The following is a 16,042-nucleotide window of genomic DNA, read 5'->3' on the forward strand; positions in this document are numbered from 1 at the left end:
ATGTTTGCAACGAAAATGATGGGCAAAAATTTGAACGTTTATGTCATCACTAAATAGTTGTTTTTATTTCTTTGTAATAGGGCTTTTCAACGCTTCTCATTTGTTTCGAGCCTCTGTCATATGCCGTATAATCCGTGTATAATATTAATATACGAGATATGAACGAGGCTCGAAACAAATGAGAAGCGTTGGAAAGACCTAATATACGTTGACAGCTGGAAAATGTTTCTTTGTTTTTTCCATAGCACACTACTTTTAATGAATTATTTCGTTTACCGGTGACAGTAACAGTTATGTTTTTAAATTTACACGTTTTGTAAGATATCTCGAGATAGAAAAAAGGTATTAACATGCGGTTTTCGCTATTCTGTTGTTAATTTTATCTAATTTTGTAATATGTTATTAAAAATGCATGTTTGTATTTAATATTTTCCAAGGAACACTAGATTTCTGAAAAAAATTAAATAACGCCTTCTAGCTGGCATATTACTCAGTAAGTTGGTTCGAAATCATAACTTTTACATTGACGAAAAAGATCTGTCTTCAACAAGACCAAGTTTGCAAAATTTAATTAAGCAGAACCGGACTCACAGCCAGTTTTTCATAACAAGGTTCCCACTCACCCGCACCTCTTATTTCCAAAGGTAGACCTAAACTTGTCAAATCAAATATGCGTAGAATTTTATGAAGAATACGACGATCGGATTTCCAGTGCCCCTTCATTAGGAAAATTCTGTAAAATTTAGATTTTTTAATTTTTGATATTCAATTACGCCCTCTAGCGGTGGTCCCACAATTATGAAAATAATTTCCAGGCTTTTCCTGAGGCAACTTTTGTTATAAAATTTTTTATTTCAAAGCTCTACTATAAACGGTTCCTGAGATATGGCCGAGAGCCATTCTTATTGGGACACCCGGTACACACTTCTAAATAGGTCAAAACGGCAAACAGGTGTATGTTTTCAAAAAACTTTTGATAGTGTGTAAAAAATATATTTTATATCAGCTAAGTACTTTCAACACATAACGTGCCATCATCAGAGCTTCCTAAAAGGACATATTTAAGATAAGATTTTTTTCATATAAAAAATGAGTGAAAAACTTACGTCCTCTTAAAATACCTTCATAGTACGTCCTCTTAAATACCCTATATCTGTGGCTTTTGCCCAGTATTCATGTTTTTTGTTGTGTTGTTAAGCAATTGCTCTTCTATGAAGGTATTTTAAGAGGACGTAAGTTTTTCACTCATTTTTTATATGAAAAAAATCTTATCTTAAATATGTCCTTTTAGGAAGCTCTGATGATGGCACGTTATGTGTTGAAAGTACTTAGCTGATATAAAATATATTTTTTACACACTATCAAAAGTTTTTTGAAAACATACACCTGTTTGCCGTTTTGATCAATTATGTATAGAACCTTTTTTGTTTTAAATTTTATGTAGAACATTTTTGTATAGAACATTGTTTACGCTAAAGGATAGTTTTAGAAATATTGACGAAAAACGTAAAAACTTTTTACTGAACATTGTGTGGACCATATAGAACAATTTGGTGTTGGAGAAAATCTTTTACTTTGGATGTCTGAGTTACGCCTTTTTTAGGACCAATTATATATATGCTATACTACCTCCGTAACTTTGGAACCGTCCATTTTAGAAGGATTATGCATCGAACTTTTTTTATTTAAAATTTAATGTAGAACATTTTTGTGTAGAAGGTTGTTCATGCTAAACCGCATAGTTTTAGAAATATTTACAAAAAACCTAATAAACTACGAATTTACCGATTTCTCCGCCTCTCCCCCTCAAACCCGACGCTCAAAATGGTGTGACGTTTGTCTGAACATTTTCTCTGGACCATATAGAACAATTTGGTGTTGGAGGATAACTTTCACTTTGGATGTCTGGGTCATGCCATCTTTTGGATCAATATTGTATCATACTATATACTGACATTTTAAAAAGTATCGAGAAAAGAAAGCATGAGTATTTCGGACATGTTATGGGAGGTCCCAAATTAATATAGGTTGCTACAAAATATCATGCAAGGAAAAATAGCAGACAAATGCAGTCCAGGACGAAGAAAAACTTCAGGTTGCAACTTGCGAGATTGGTATGATGCTGATAGAAGCATGCTATTTAGGATGGCAGTGAATAAAATTAAGATAGCAATGATGTTAACCAACGTTCTAAAATGATATGGTAAATCAAGAAGAACAATTTTAGCTTAAATACCTCAAATACTAAGACCGTTGACATGGTACAGTTGATGATTTTGCAATCAGAATATATTGTAATGTGTAGTTTGTGTGTTGAGTAAATGTCTTGTTACTTAGTAAGAACGACTTCATTCTCTTTACAAAGAGATGCTAATTGTATTGTATCCGAACGCCTGCGGTCCCTCAAGCTAATAACGATCCCGCAAACATATAAATTACTTTTAATTATTAAATTTTTATTAAAGAATTACTTTCTACAATTTCTACCCTACTAGGATTCGACATTACAACGCTTGGATCTAAAGAAATGCTCTCTTAACACTGAGCCACAGACGGATATTGTTGTTAAATATTATGTGATTGTATTGATGCTATTTAATAATTAAATAAGAAACTTTTAATTGTAGTAATGTATATCTTTGGCCTGGCCATTGACTCTAAAGGAAGTTAATTGTCTTTTACGATATTTATTATTGCATAATTAATTGTTTGTTAACATAATATTCTGGAAAGTATTTTATCAATTGTGTTAATATTGAATAGATTGTTGGATGCTATGTGTTTGATAATATTTAGTTCCTACATAAAAGTTCTGATAAATGCTATGGGTCGAGTATCACAATAATTACTGAAATTTTATGAGAAGCACAACTTAATGACATAAAAGCTAAAGATATCAGGTAAATGATCAATTTAGTATTAACCTGAGAATATGATATAACTAAATTTCTTGTTCTACGACCGTTTAATAATATACTCATTATTCGCTATTTTTGAATAGATAATAACACCTATTACTTTACCCGTGAGTAATAATTCATTACTCACGGGCTGAAGTTACTCGCGGGTCATTACTCACGGGTTGAAGTTAGATTCAAGTGGTGCATGGCACTTTTAATATGCCTATTAGCAAATAAAATTACTTAAACTTGTTTATTTATTAAAATAATCATTGTAATTTATATGAACAATGAAATTTGAAAAATGTTTAAAGGATTTTTAACTTTAACAATGGGTTAGTACAGTGGCGGCCCCTGAGGTAGTGCCATAGAGCCATGGCACTACCTTGCTAACTATCCATAAACATATTTTTTATCTTCAAAACTTTTTAATTCCTATTAATTTTTTTGTGTGTATTTCTTTTGATCTTCATAAATTATATAAAATATGGCAACTATGGGCGCAATACAATCCCTGCCGACAGCGGAGAGTATTCGACAGGAGAATCTCCTTCGCGCCGAAGTCAGTACTGGCACGAGTAAAGAGAGAAAGATTTTACGAGCATTATATGTAAGTGACAGAGAAAGAGCTATATTGGACTATTAGTATACCTTAACATTAGAATCTCTGTGCCAGGCACGAGGGTATGAAGCCAGGTCTATTTATTTTGTTTCTTTACGTGCTGGTTTGTCGCTTTTATTATGTATATTTTCTGTTAAAAAGTTTTTGTATTTATAATTAAACTTTTGGTGCATCATGATCGTGGGTATTTTGATAATATTTTGATTATTTCTTAAGTTTAATTTATTAATTGACAATAAAGATTAGTATTTTAAAAATTTTTTTGGTGGTTTTTCGCTAGAAAAAAAACTACAAATGTTATAAGGTGTTGTGGAGCTTTCGAGTTAGCTTTAAGAGGTCACGACGAAAAAGAAAATTCAGAAAATAGAGGCATATTTAAGGAGCTGGTCAATTTTAGCGCCGAATTAGACAACGACTTAAAGGTTCATATTATTCAAAGTACCAGATCTTTCAAATAGTATAAGAGCTGTGAGACATTTTTGAGTAGGTATTTTAGGCAACCTGAAAAATTTTCAGGTGACTCTTCTATGATAGTCTAATACAAAAATGCCGGTCTGGCTGGAGGGTAGCGGTTATTTTCCCCAAAAATCCCCCCAAAATTAAAAAAAGGGTAAACATTGTTATTACAAAAAATATCATTGATATGACTTAAAAGTAAATTTAAATATTCAAATATAAAGAAAATAAACAGGCCAGGCGATTTGAGGGCGATTTTAACTCTTCAAGATACTTGCATTGGCGCCCCAGGATTATTTTCAGGGGGTGCATCTGAACTTCAGAAGATTTTATTTGAATTTGTACATACTATTAACGAGTATAAAATATACAACTATACATGCATAGATATGTACATTCCTTCCGGACAGGGAGGTGCAATTGTTATTTTGACAGGGTATTTTTTAATTTTAAAAATAAATATTCTAAAAAAGACAGGTTTTTTTGGTAAAATTTTAAAATTGCCATTTGATCAAACAAATTATGCGTGCATATAAATGAAAAGCGCTATAGGTAAGCAGCAGTGTGAGAAAGAGCGTATACCGATAGCTGTTTGCGTCCTCTGTTGTAGCTGATCGAGTCCGTTCGCTCGAGAAAATCACGTGACCTGGCGATATCCTTGTTGTTGTGCCTCGAAACATTAGAGTAATTATTATATATTTTATAGTTTTTTAAGTAATTTTTGCTTAATTAAAGGAAAATAATACGTACTATACAATAGATTTTGCAAATATGATAGAAAAAGACAAATTTATTATTATAAATATATCGGTAGAAAAGTATAAAACTATAAACTAAATTAATTCTGTGTCCGAATCTTGTACTTCTTCTTCAAACTCCTCATCTGAGCTTAAATGTTCATTCTCTTCTTCTTCTTCGTCAGACTCCCCTCGAGACTCAGATTCCTCTTCTACATGATCTGTAAATAGTTGTAATATGTATTTAGAATTAGTTAAAAATTAATCAGTGATTAATTAATTGAGTTGCTACGTATTCTCTGTCCTTGTATACGGAGTCGAAGCCTGGACAATCACGGGCGCATCTGAAGAAAGACTTACCATTGTTGAGATGTGGTGTTATCGAATAATAAATCGAGTAAAAATATCATGGACACAACACTTAACAAACACGGAAACATTGAGAAAGATGATAAAGGCAAAAGAAATACTCAACACTATAAAGAAAAGAAAAATGAGCTAAAATAAATATACATTCTCTTCTTCGTCAGACTCCCCTCGAGACTCAGATTCTTCTACTATTCTACCTGATCTGTAAATAGTTGTAATATGTATTTAGAATTAATGAAAAATTAATTAGTGATTAATTGATTGAATTGCTACGTATTCTTACTTATATACCAATGCTTAATACTTCATACTGTTGAGTATTTCTTTTGCCTTTTTTATCTTTCTTAATGTTTCCGTGTTTGTTACGTGTGTCCATGATATATTTAACATTATTCGATAACTCCACATCTCAACAATGGCAAGTCTTTCTTCAGATGCGCCCGTGATTGTCCAGGCTTCGACTCCGTATAAAAGGACGGAGAATAGGTAGCAACTCAACTAATTAATCACTATTTAATTTTTAATTAATTCTAAATACGTATTAAAACTATTTAGATCATGTAGAAGAGGAATCTGAGTCTCGAGGGGAGTCTGACGAAGAAGAAGAGAATGAATATTTAAGCTCAGATGAGAAGTTTGAAGAAGAAGTACAAGATTCGGACACAGAATTAATTTAGTTTATAATTTTATACTTTTCTACCTATATATTTATAATAATAAATTTGTTTTTTTTCTATCATATTTGCAAAATCTATTGTATAGTACGTATTATTTTTCTTTAATTAAGAAAAAGTTACTTAAAAAACTATAATATATAATAATTGCTCTAACGTTTCGAGGAACAACAACATGGATATCGCCAGGTCACGTGATTTTTTTGAGCGAACGGACTCGCTCAGCTACAACAGAGGACGCAAACAGCTATCGGTATACGCTCTTTCCCACACTGCTGCTTACCTATAGCGCTTTTCATTTATATGCACGCTTAATTTGTTTGATCACCAGGCAGTTGGAAAATTTCACCAAAAAAACCTGTTTTTTTAGAATATTTATTTTTAATATTAAAAAATACCCTGTTAAAATAACAATTGCACCTCCCTGTCCGGAAGGAATGTACATAGCTATGCATGTATAGTTGTATATTTTATACTCTTTAATAGTATGTACAGATTCAGATGAAATTTTCTGAAGTTCAGATGCATCCCCTGAAAATAATCCTGGGGCGCCCATGCAAGAATCTTGCAGAGTTAAAATCGCCCTCAAATCGTCTGGCCTGTTTATTTTCTTTATATTTGAATATTTAAATTTACTTTAAAGTCACTTCAATGATATTTTTTGTAATAACAATTTTTACCCTTTTGTTTAATTTTGGGGGGCATTTTTGGGGAAAATAACCGCTACCCTCCAGCCAGACCGGCATTTTTGTATTAGGTAATCATGGAAGAGTCACCTGAAAAATTTTCAGGTTGCCTAAAATACCTACTCAAAAATGTCTCACAGCTCTTGGACCAAAAGGTCTACCTTCACCGGACATTTAGTTGCTTCTAATTTATTTATGTCGGAGAAGTTTTCTGCTTATAAGCATCAGTTCTCCGAATCATTTCTTAATGAACCATGGAGACAATTTTAATTTTTAAGCAAAACTCGGTTTAAAACTGAATTAGAAGTAGGTACTGTATTAGCGAGACGAATTAAGTACTACTTCTGGGGCTGTTTCGCTATCGGTTTTATTGTAGAGGGAAGGTTCAAAAAGCACATTTGAAGAAACTATTAAACTTTTAAGTATTTTAGTTACCATTCCTATATCAACATCTGAAGCAGAACGCTGTTTTTCGATGTTTACATCGAAACTTAGTGCTTTAGGTATGCTATCTGCAGAAAAGCATTTTGTAAATTGTATTGATAATTTTAATTGTAAAGTCATTGAAAACTTTGCGACCAAAAAATAGAAGAATGAACTTCATATATCGTAAACTTTAAAAGTGACATTACAAAAATTTGTGCATGTGTGTGAATAATGAAATAGTATTATTTTTATAAATTGGTAAATAGAGACTAAATCGTAATAACAATTTTCAAGCACTATCAGCAGTAAATGCTGGTGGTAGGTTAAGAGGTTTTTATTATTAATTAATTTACGGAACTGTTTTGATCAATGTTGGGCAATTGCTTTGCACCTCAGATCAATAAACTTAAGATATGTACATAAGATAAAAGTATCCGCGCATATTTTTTTTAGTTTTTGTTGTCAGTATACCTTTTTTTGACAATATCGTGAATCCGTCACTAAAAATTTTGGTGGCTGCCCGAGTTGTGGCACTACCTTCTTAAAGTGGTACGAGCCGCCACTGGGTTAGTATATTTTTTACGTTTAAATTTCAACATTTGACATTTTAAGATGGACGTCATAAAAAGGTAAACAATAAACAATCGGTATTAACTTCGTAAAGGGACTTACGGATGTGAAATTCATATCAATGAATTCTGTTTTACTTACTGTTCATTGTACAATAGATTTTAATTGAGAGCACACGTTCTCTTTCATGTAATTGCCTTAAAATATGTCTTATTTTTAAAAGCTACCGCCATTCCATGACATATTGGCAACTACTGTTTATTGTTTCATAAGCTCAACGAGTGTAATTCTAACAGTGTTGCCATAGTTATATAAAATATATTTTCTTATGAAAAATAAAATATTTCGTTTTAAATAATGTTAGTAGTTGATAATTATATTTTTCTACTAATCCAAATAAAAAAGGTCGTAGAAAAAGTATAGTATTCTACTTGCATGTAATGGCTATTACTCACTCTGATGAATTACGACACTCGCCAACGGCTCGTGTCGCAAACTTCATCATCGTGAGTAATAGCCATCATTACATGCTCGTTGAATAATATACTATTAATTACGTTTCAAGCAGCTTTACAAATTATTGCATATAAATAACATATCAATGGTATTATTGAAAATATTTTTAAAGGTTATACATGCAAGAGTGTTCAGAAAGTGTGAAGCTGATATGAGTAGGTGACAGTTGTTGTTGTTAATATATCAGCCCCTCTAGTTCAGTTTTCATTATTTATAGGTTTCTCCAAAGGCACATTGATGCAAAAGCTGGTGATATCAAAATTGACTAACATATTTATTATTAGAGTAGTACTCTGTTTCTGCTAGTTTTTGCAGATAAATCTGTGAATTATCTTCTTTATAAACGTTGTTCCGTTACGATCTAATGATTATAATATATCTAACAATAAAACACTGAAAACGTTTGTTTTCTATACTTCCACAAAATTTATTAGAACTATGTGGCTACTGCTGTTTCGGCAGAGTGCCTTTCTAAAGTGATATAGTTTACAATGTGTTTGCCTTTTTAAGTCTTTAACTGAAGAGGTTGAGGAGTGGGGAGCTGTTTGTCTCGAGTTGGTCATTCATAATTATATCTGTATTTTTCAATTTATTAATTCCCATAGATTCTAAAAAAGATAGCTTAAGGCCTTTATTTTGAATAAGCAGAATTTGAAACTCTTCATTGAAAGAATGATTATGATCTAGAAGGTGAAGTGCGTATGTAGAAGTGCCTGTTTTTCTATTGTTAAAAGTTCTTTTGTGTTTTGCTATCCGTTTGTCAAAGGTTCTGTCAGTTTGACCGGTGTAAGTTTTCGGACAGTCACCACAAGTTAATTTGTACACACCACTCTGTAGTTGCTTTCTCTTTCGGTTTTGATTGTTCTTAATATATTTGCTTAAGTTGTTGTTAGTTCTGAATGCTGGTGTTATTATTTTCTTTTTATGCATCTGGCTATTTTTGTTGTTATCTTGCCAGTATATGTGAGAGAGCAGAAGGTACTGGGTTCTTTCTGTGGTGGTGGATGCACTAATTTCAGGGCTTTCTTATGGAGTTTTTGGTTTGAAATTTTGGTCACTGTTTGTTCGTTACAGCCATTGTTTACTGCTATTTATTTAATGATGTTTAGTTCTATCTCGAAGTTGTTTTTTGTCATGGGAATTTCTGTCAGTCTATGTATCATGCTATGGTAGGCTGGTAATTTGAGTTGTGTAGGGTGGGATGATGAATTGTGTATAGTTTTGTCATTATGGGTAGGTTTATGATATACGGAGAACTCATGTTTGTTGTGTAGTCTGGTAACGATTACCAGATTACCAGATTTTACTGTAAGATAAAATGAACTTCCATCAAGTTACGGTCGAATCCATCGATTATATTATATTTAGAAGAAACTTTGACAGTTGGTTTAAAGGAGAAGCGATCCTGCTGCAAACCTGTCTTACGTTTTTTGTGAATTTTTAAAACTTAATATAGGTGTGGTGTCCTGCTGTAGTAGGGTGTTACTATTTTTCTATGGTAGTCTCTCTTAAATTTGTGTAGTGTTTTATATTATATACTCCAATAATTTGATTGAGTCTTGTTTTGATTTCTTTATGATTCATTTTTAGCTCATTCTCCTAGTGTTAAAATTTGTCCGTGATTACAGATGCATCTTCGTCAGCTAGTAATATAATTATGGACTCATTTTCTTTTAGATCTTTGATAGCTTTAATTAGGTACCTACTTCTTTATTCATTTATATTAAAATCAATAACCATGAGTAAGTCCCACATAAATACAATTTTTAACTTAAAAAAAGCACAAAGAAACAATTCCAAAATTGAAAAAATATGTTTTATATTTTTAACCGATTTAATTAAAATTTAACCCAAGTTAACTCAATGGGACAACTTAATGACAAACACTAATTTATCAGTATTTTAATTTTTAGAAATTAAAAAATTTTTCTATCAATATTAATCTCAAGCGTGGACCTAAATCTAAATATAAACAAAAAAAATAAATTAAACTTTTTCTTCACTTTTGTAATAACAATTGATAAGAACTAAAAACAAGGGGATACAGTTTGATACAAATAAATTTATTAATAAATAAATCGTAAATGCAGTATTTTACGCTATTATTAATTAATTACGGTTTAGGAACAAAACATGTTCAACTGGTGCCTTTCTGATCAATGTGGATTTATATTAGATATTAGATATATTAGATATTAGTCCAATCAACAGCCAGTTTCTCGTGGAGTTTTGAGAACCAAGTTCGATTTCCTTAAAATTTTGGATTTAGGCAGTATTTATAACCGTTGTCAAAATCTACCCTACGCCGAAGTGCCCTGGGGGTGGAAACAACCCCATCTAGGAGATGAACATTTTTTCAATCAAAATATCTATGGAAGTTGATAAATTGACTAATTTTGATTAAATTTTGTACTATAAAATTTTTTTGCAAAGTTGATACTTTTCAAGGTGTTAGCGATTGAACTTTTCATTGAAAAAACTTTAATTTTAGAGAAAAAATTATTATTCTAAACAAAATTGTAGCTAATTAGTCGGAGAGATAGAAGGGGATTTTGTGCTTGATAAGTAATATGGAAAAACTATACGGGGATATGTTGAATTAGTTGTGTACATGACTTTCACCAACGGCCGGAAACCAGAGTGGGGACCGAGGGTAGTTATAAGAGGTCAAATTCGCGGTTTTTATTATTTTTTTTTGTGACGCTTATGATCGAGATAGTGCACCAAAATTCGGGAATAGGTAGTTTATGACGTAACTAAGTAAAACCTCTAGAGGCGGAACGCTGCGTGACCGACAAAGGGGTGGGGGTAGGGGTAAATATAAAAAATATAAAGGGTTTTTGACGACGTTCGTTATTGAGATAGTGGACCAAAATTTGGAAATAAGTAGATCATGATATTAATAAATAAAATCCCCAGAGCCGGAAACCAGAGTGGGGGACGAGGGTAGTTATAAGGGTCAAAGTCGCCGTTTTTATTATTTTTTTTTTGTGGCGCTAATGATCGAGAGAGTGCACCAAAATTTGGGAATAAGTAGGTGATGACGTAACTAAGTAATATGGAAAAACTATACGGGGATATGTTGAATTAGTTGTGTACATGACTTTCACCAACGACCGGAAACCAGAGTGGGGGCCGAGGGTAGTTTTAAGGGGTCAAAGCCGCGGTATTTATTATTTTTTTTTGTGATGCTCATGATCAAGATAGTGCACCAAAATTTGGGAATAGGTAGTTTATGACGTAACTAAGTAAAACCTCTAGACGCGGAACGCTGCGTGACCGACAAAGGGGTGGGGGTAGGGGTAAATATAAAAAATATAAAGGGTTTTTGACGACGTTCGTTATTGAGATAGTGGACCAAAATTTGGAAATAAGTAGATCATGATATTAATAAATAAAATCCCCAGAGCCGGAAACCAGAGTGGGGGACGAGGGTAGTTATAAGGGTCAAAGTCGCCGTTTTTATTATTTTTTTTTGTGGCGCTAATGATCGAGAGAGTGCACCAAAATTTGGGAATAAGTAGGTGATGACGTAACTAAGTAAAACCTCCAGGGGTGGCACGCTGCGTGGCCGACAACGTAGTGAGGCAGGGGTGAATACAAAAGATATAAGGGGTTTTTTGCGACGTTTATGATTGAGAGAGTGCACCAAAATTTGAGAATAAGAGGACCATGACCGGACTAAGTAAACTCCTCAGAGCCGGAAACCCGACGTGGAGGACGAGGGTAGTTATAAGGAGTCAAAGTCGCCGTTTTTATTATTTTTTTATGACGCTCATGATTGAGATGTGCACCAAAATTTGGGAATAAGTAGGTCATGAGGTAACTAAGTACAATCTACAGGGGTGGAACGCTTCGTGGCCGATAAAGGGGTGGAAGTAGGTGTGAATATTAAAAATATAAGGGTTTTTTGCGACGTGCTAGATTGGGATAGAGCACTAAAATTTGGGAATAAGTAGACATTGACTTAGCTAAGTAAAATCCCCAGAGCCGGAAACCAGAGTTGGGGATGAGGGTAGTTTTAAGAGGTCAAAGTCGCAGTGTGTATTATTTTTTTGTAACCCGGCACAACATTTTTCCCCACGCAGCGTTCCACCCCTGGAGATTTTATTTAGTAATGACATGATCTATTTATTCCTAAATTTTGGTGCACTATCTCGATCACGAACGGCAAAAAACCCCCATATATTTTTATACTCACCCCTGCCTACCACCCCTTTGTACCCCAAGCAGTGTTCCTCCCCTGGAGATTTTATTTAGTTACATTATGATCTATTTACTCCCAAATTTTGGTGCATCTCCATCATGAGCGCCACAAAAAAAAATAATATAAACCGCGACTTTTACCCCTTATAACTACCCTCATCCGCCACTCTGGTTTCCGTCTCTGGGGATATTACTTAGTTATGTCATGGTCTACTTATTTCCAAATTTTGGTGCACTATCTCCATCATGAACGTCGCAAAAAACCCCTTATATTTTTTTATATTCACCCCTGCCCCACCCCTTTGTAGGTCACGCAGCGTTCCATTCCTGGAGATTTTACTTAGTTACGTCATGACCTACTTATTCCCAAATTTTGATGCACTATCTCGATCATGAGCGTCATAAAAAAAATAATAAAATCCGCGACTTTGACCCCTTATAACTACCCTCGGCCCCCACTCTGGTTTCCGGCCGTTGGTGAAAGTCATGTACACAACTAATCCAACATATCCCCGTATAGTTTTTCTATATTACTTATCACGCACAAAATCTGCTTCTAGATCTTAGACTAAATAAAAAACAAAGAGATTCGCGTCGAAAAGATCTATTAAAACCCAATAACTACTGAATTATTGCTCTTTAACGGATGGTTATTTTCGAAGAACCTCGAAATGGAGAACTTTCAATCTCAAATAACTCGAATGTGGTGCAATTTTTTGGGAAAACTTAACAGATATCTTTTAACGATCATTAAACAATTTTGCAAATGAGTTCCGATAAAAGTTTTTTGCATAACAACTGACTGATATATGACGAAAATAACGATATCGCTCTCTGCTTTTTTTTGAAATGTAACAACCAAACCCTCGTCATAACAATGATAATAAGAATAAACAGCTTCCCACTTGAAATTAACTCTATTTAGGTATAAATGATATGATCCATGTGAGTTGAATTGTTTGGAATGCTTAGTTTAGAAAAAAATACTTGCTTAAGTGGCAAATGAAAAAAAAGGGTATTTTTTTTAAATAAACCTAAAAATGTTCATGATATAAAAACAAAAAAAAATCAAAATTATCAGTAAAAAATCCTAAAATTAATACTAAAAACATTTTTTCATATTATAAATGCTTTTAAGTTTATTTAAGAACAAGGTACTTTTTTTAATTGCAAAAATATAATTTTTGGTATTTTTTCTAAATTAAGCATTACAAATATTTCAAATCACGTAGATCGTATCAATTCTACCTAACTAAATTTAATTTCAAGTGGGAAGCTGTTCATTTTTATTTCGATTTTATTGACGAGGGTTTAATTGCTACATTAAAAAAAAGCAGGAAGCGATTAATTTATTTTTAGTAGTAATTGCACAAGAGCTCTAAAATTCTATATTAATTTTAGAGATCGAGTGCAATTTGTTGCGATTATTTCATGAATAAAACTGTTCAAAACCAAAATTTTATTGTAATTTATTTATGTAAGTACAAATTAGTACAATTAAAGTCATTAAACTAGTACAAAGTCATCACTTTTATAATTTTTAAAACATTTGTCATTAATGTCACTGAATGTATTTTTTCGTAGCAACGAAGAGCATCTGACGTAATAAGCTTGACGACAAGCAATTATCAAAAAAGTTATCAGTTTAATTTAGATTTCTGTAGCTTTCTATTGGTCAGAGTCTCCTATGAATGAAATAATCAGTAGTAATTGCACAAGAGCTCTAAAATTCTATATTCATTTTAGAGATCGAGTGCAATTTGTTGCGATTATTTCATGAATAAAACTGTTCAAAACCAAAATTTTATTTTAATTTATTTATGTAAGTACAAATTAGTACAATTAATCACACAGTTGTTATAAATATGTATTTGACGGTTGAAAGTCATCACTTTCATAATTTTCAAAACATTTGTCATTAATGTCACTGAATGTATTTTTTCGTAGCAACGAAGGGCATCTGACGTAATATGCTTGACGACGGGCAATTATCAAAAAAGTTATCAGTTTAATTTAGATTTCTGTAGCTTTCTATTGGTCAGAGTCTCCTATAAATGAAATAATCATCATAATTTCGTCTATCTAATGCAAAAAAAATTACCGGAAATCATTTGAAAGGCTTTTTAACGAGCTTTAATCTTCGGCCATCTTCTTGACGCTGATTTGGTTAAGCACTGTATGGCCATCTGATCTACAACGTCTACTCCGTATTTTTTATGGTTGTAGTAGGTAATGGTTTCAGGTTTGTCCTTTTTGTCTATGCCTATTTCAATATTGTTTGAGTATAGAGAATTCAGCGCTAGAACATTTTTGATCATTTTTCTCTGGTACACCTGGTTTCCCTGGTTAGCTCAAGTCTTCGTGTATGAAGATTTTTGATTTGTATAATTCCATCTTTTCGTTTTTTATCGACGGAGGAATATCCTTTCTTTATTGTTCCAGTACTGCCGGTAGTCTTCTTTCGTAATACTTTTTATGTATCGTGACATTTCTTCCCTTATTCATAAATGGGCCCACTAGACGGCTAATTACATGTTCCCCTAGAAGTTGATTGTCTGGTCGTTGTTCACCTTTCCGTAGGTAAGGAAATCCGTGCAATAAATATTTGGACGATACATTAGCTGTAAGCTAGAATTTGATTCCAAATTTATCGGGTTTATACGCCATGTACTGAGTGAAGTGACATCTTGCCTTTGTGGGAAAAAGCTGTTCGTCGATAGATATATTTTAGCCAGTTGTAGGTGTAGCAAAGTATATAATTCTCTATAAATAAGTTCCATATTGCCGACGCAAGTGCAAATTTATCTGTTAATCATCGCTCAGATCTGGTACTTCTCCTCCGTAATAAGGACCGCACTTTTTCTAGTTAGACATCAACATATTCAACAAGTAATTACAGTAAGTACCTACCTGCAAAAGAGAACTTGTAATCCTCAAATAGATGTAGCAAAGTCCTAAATTTTTAAGTTTCTAGGATAACTATAAATAAGTAGTAATACAGAGGGTCAAAAATAGAAAGCAGTCAAAATGACCGCCCTGGTGCTTCTAGGTATATATTAACACATCTCAAAAAGTAACTACACTAAGTACATGTAAAAGAGAAATTATAATCCTCAAGTAGATCTAGGAAAAGTCCTAAATTATCAACTTTCTAAAACAACTAGGAATAAGTAATACAGAGGGTGAAAAATAGAAAGCAGTCAAAATGACCGCTCTGGTGCTTCTAGTGTTAAGGGAGCTAGAGCTCTTTAAATATGGCGTCCTGGAATTAGTTTTTCTTCAATCTCCAGAGCGCTTCTATTTAGAAAAATGAAAACTAGTACGTTTATTTATCTCTCAAAGATGATAAATCGATTTCCTCACTTACGGCATTCTAGTACCAGTCATGTGCGTCCGTTTTGGGTAGGTCAGCAGTTATTTTATTACATACATAATTTTTTTGTCATAATTTTTAAGCATTTTTGACATTTGATATAAATTTTATCACGGCCATATAGAGGCAAATGATAAGTTGTTTTTTATAAAAATGTAATTATTTAATGCCCATGCTTATAAGAAGACTGACCAAATGTAACATTTAATCATGCGCTTTCGCCATCCAAAAACTAGAGATTCGCAATTTTAGACTTTTTAAAATAGCTGTAGGTATCTATTCGCCATTACTTTTAATCAAAATTTACCGCGTCACACCCTGTATATTCCTTGCAAATATATTTTAATCTATTTTTACTTATCTTTTTTTTATTTCTAAATTTTACCAATGACCCATAAAGTACCGGCATTGATGACTGAAAAATTGTAATATCTGGTACAACGTGCTAAATGCTAAACTGCCTTAAAACTGATATCTTATTTAAAATTTTAATTAGTATTGATAAAT

The 16,042-nt window shown here is 32.7% G+C and overlaps 1 protein-coding gene across 2 annotated transcripts in view; it reads left to right on the plus strand.

Annotated features, from left to right (window-relative positions):
• LOC114327843 (retinaldehyde-binding protein 1-like) overlaps nt 1–16,042 on the plus strand; it is a 230,194-nt gene that overhangs the window by 190,428 nt on the left and 23,724 nt on the right. The window contains exon 1 of one of the 2 annotated variants that reach the window (XM_050657310.1): nt 2,883–2,900. The exons of the other annotated variant lie outside the window; for it this stretch is intronic. The gene's annotated coding sequence lies outside the window, so the exon portion shown is untranslated. Of the gene's footprint in view, nt 1–2,882; nt 2,901–16,042 lie in introns of those variants that run through there. 2 annotated transcript variants of the gene reach the window in all.

This window comes from Diabrotica virgifera, chromosome 7 (assembly GCF_917563875.1).
Source record: "Diabrotica virgifera virgifera chromosome 7, PGI_DIABVI_V3a".
NCBI classification, from domain to species: Eukaryota; Metazoa; Arthropoda; class Insecta; order Coleoptera; family Chrysomelidae; genus Diabrotica; species Diabrotica virgifera.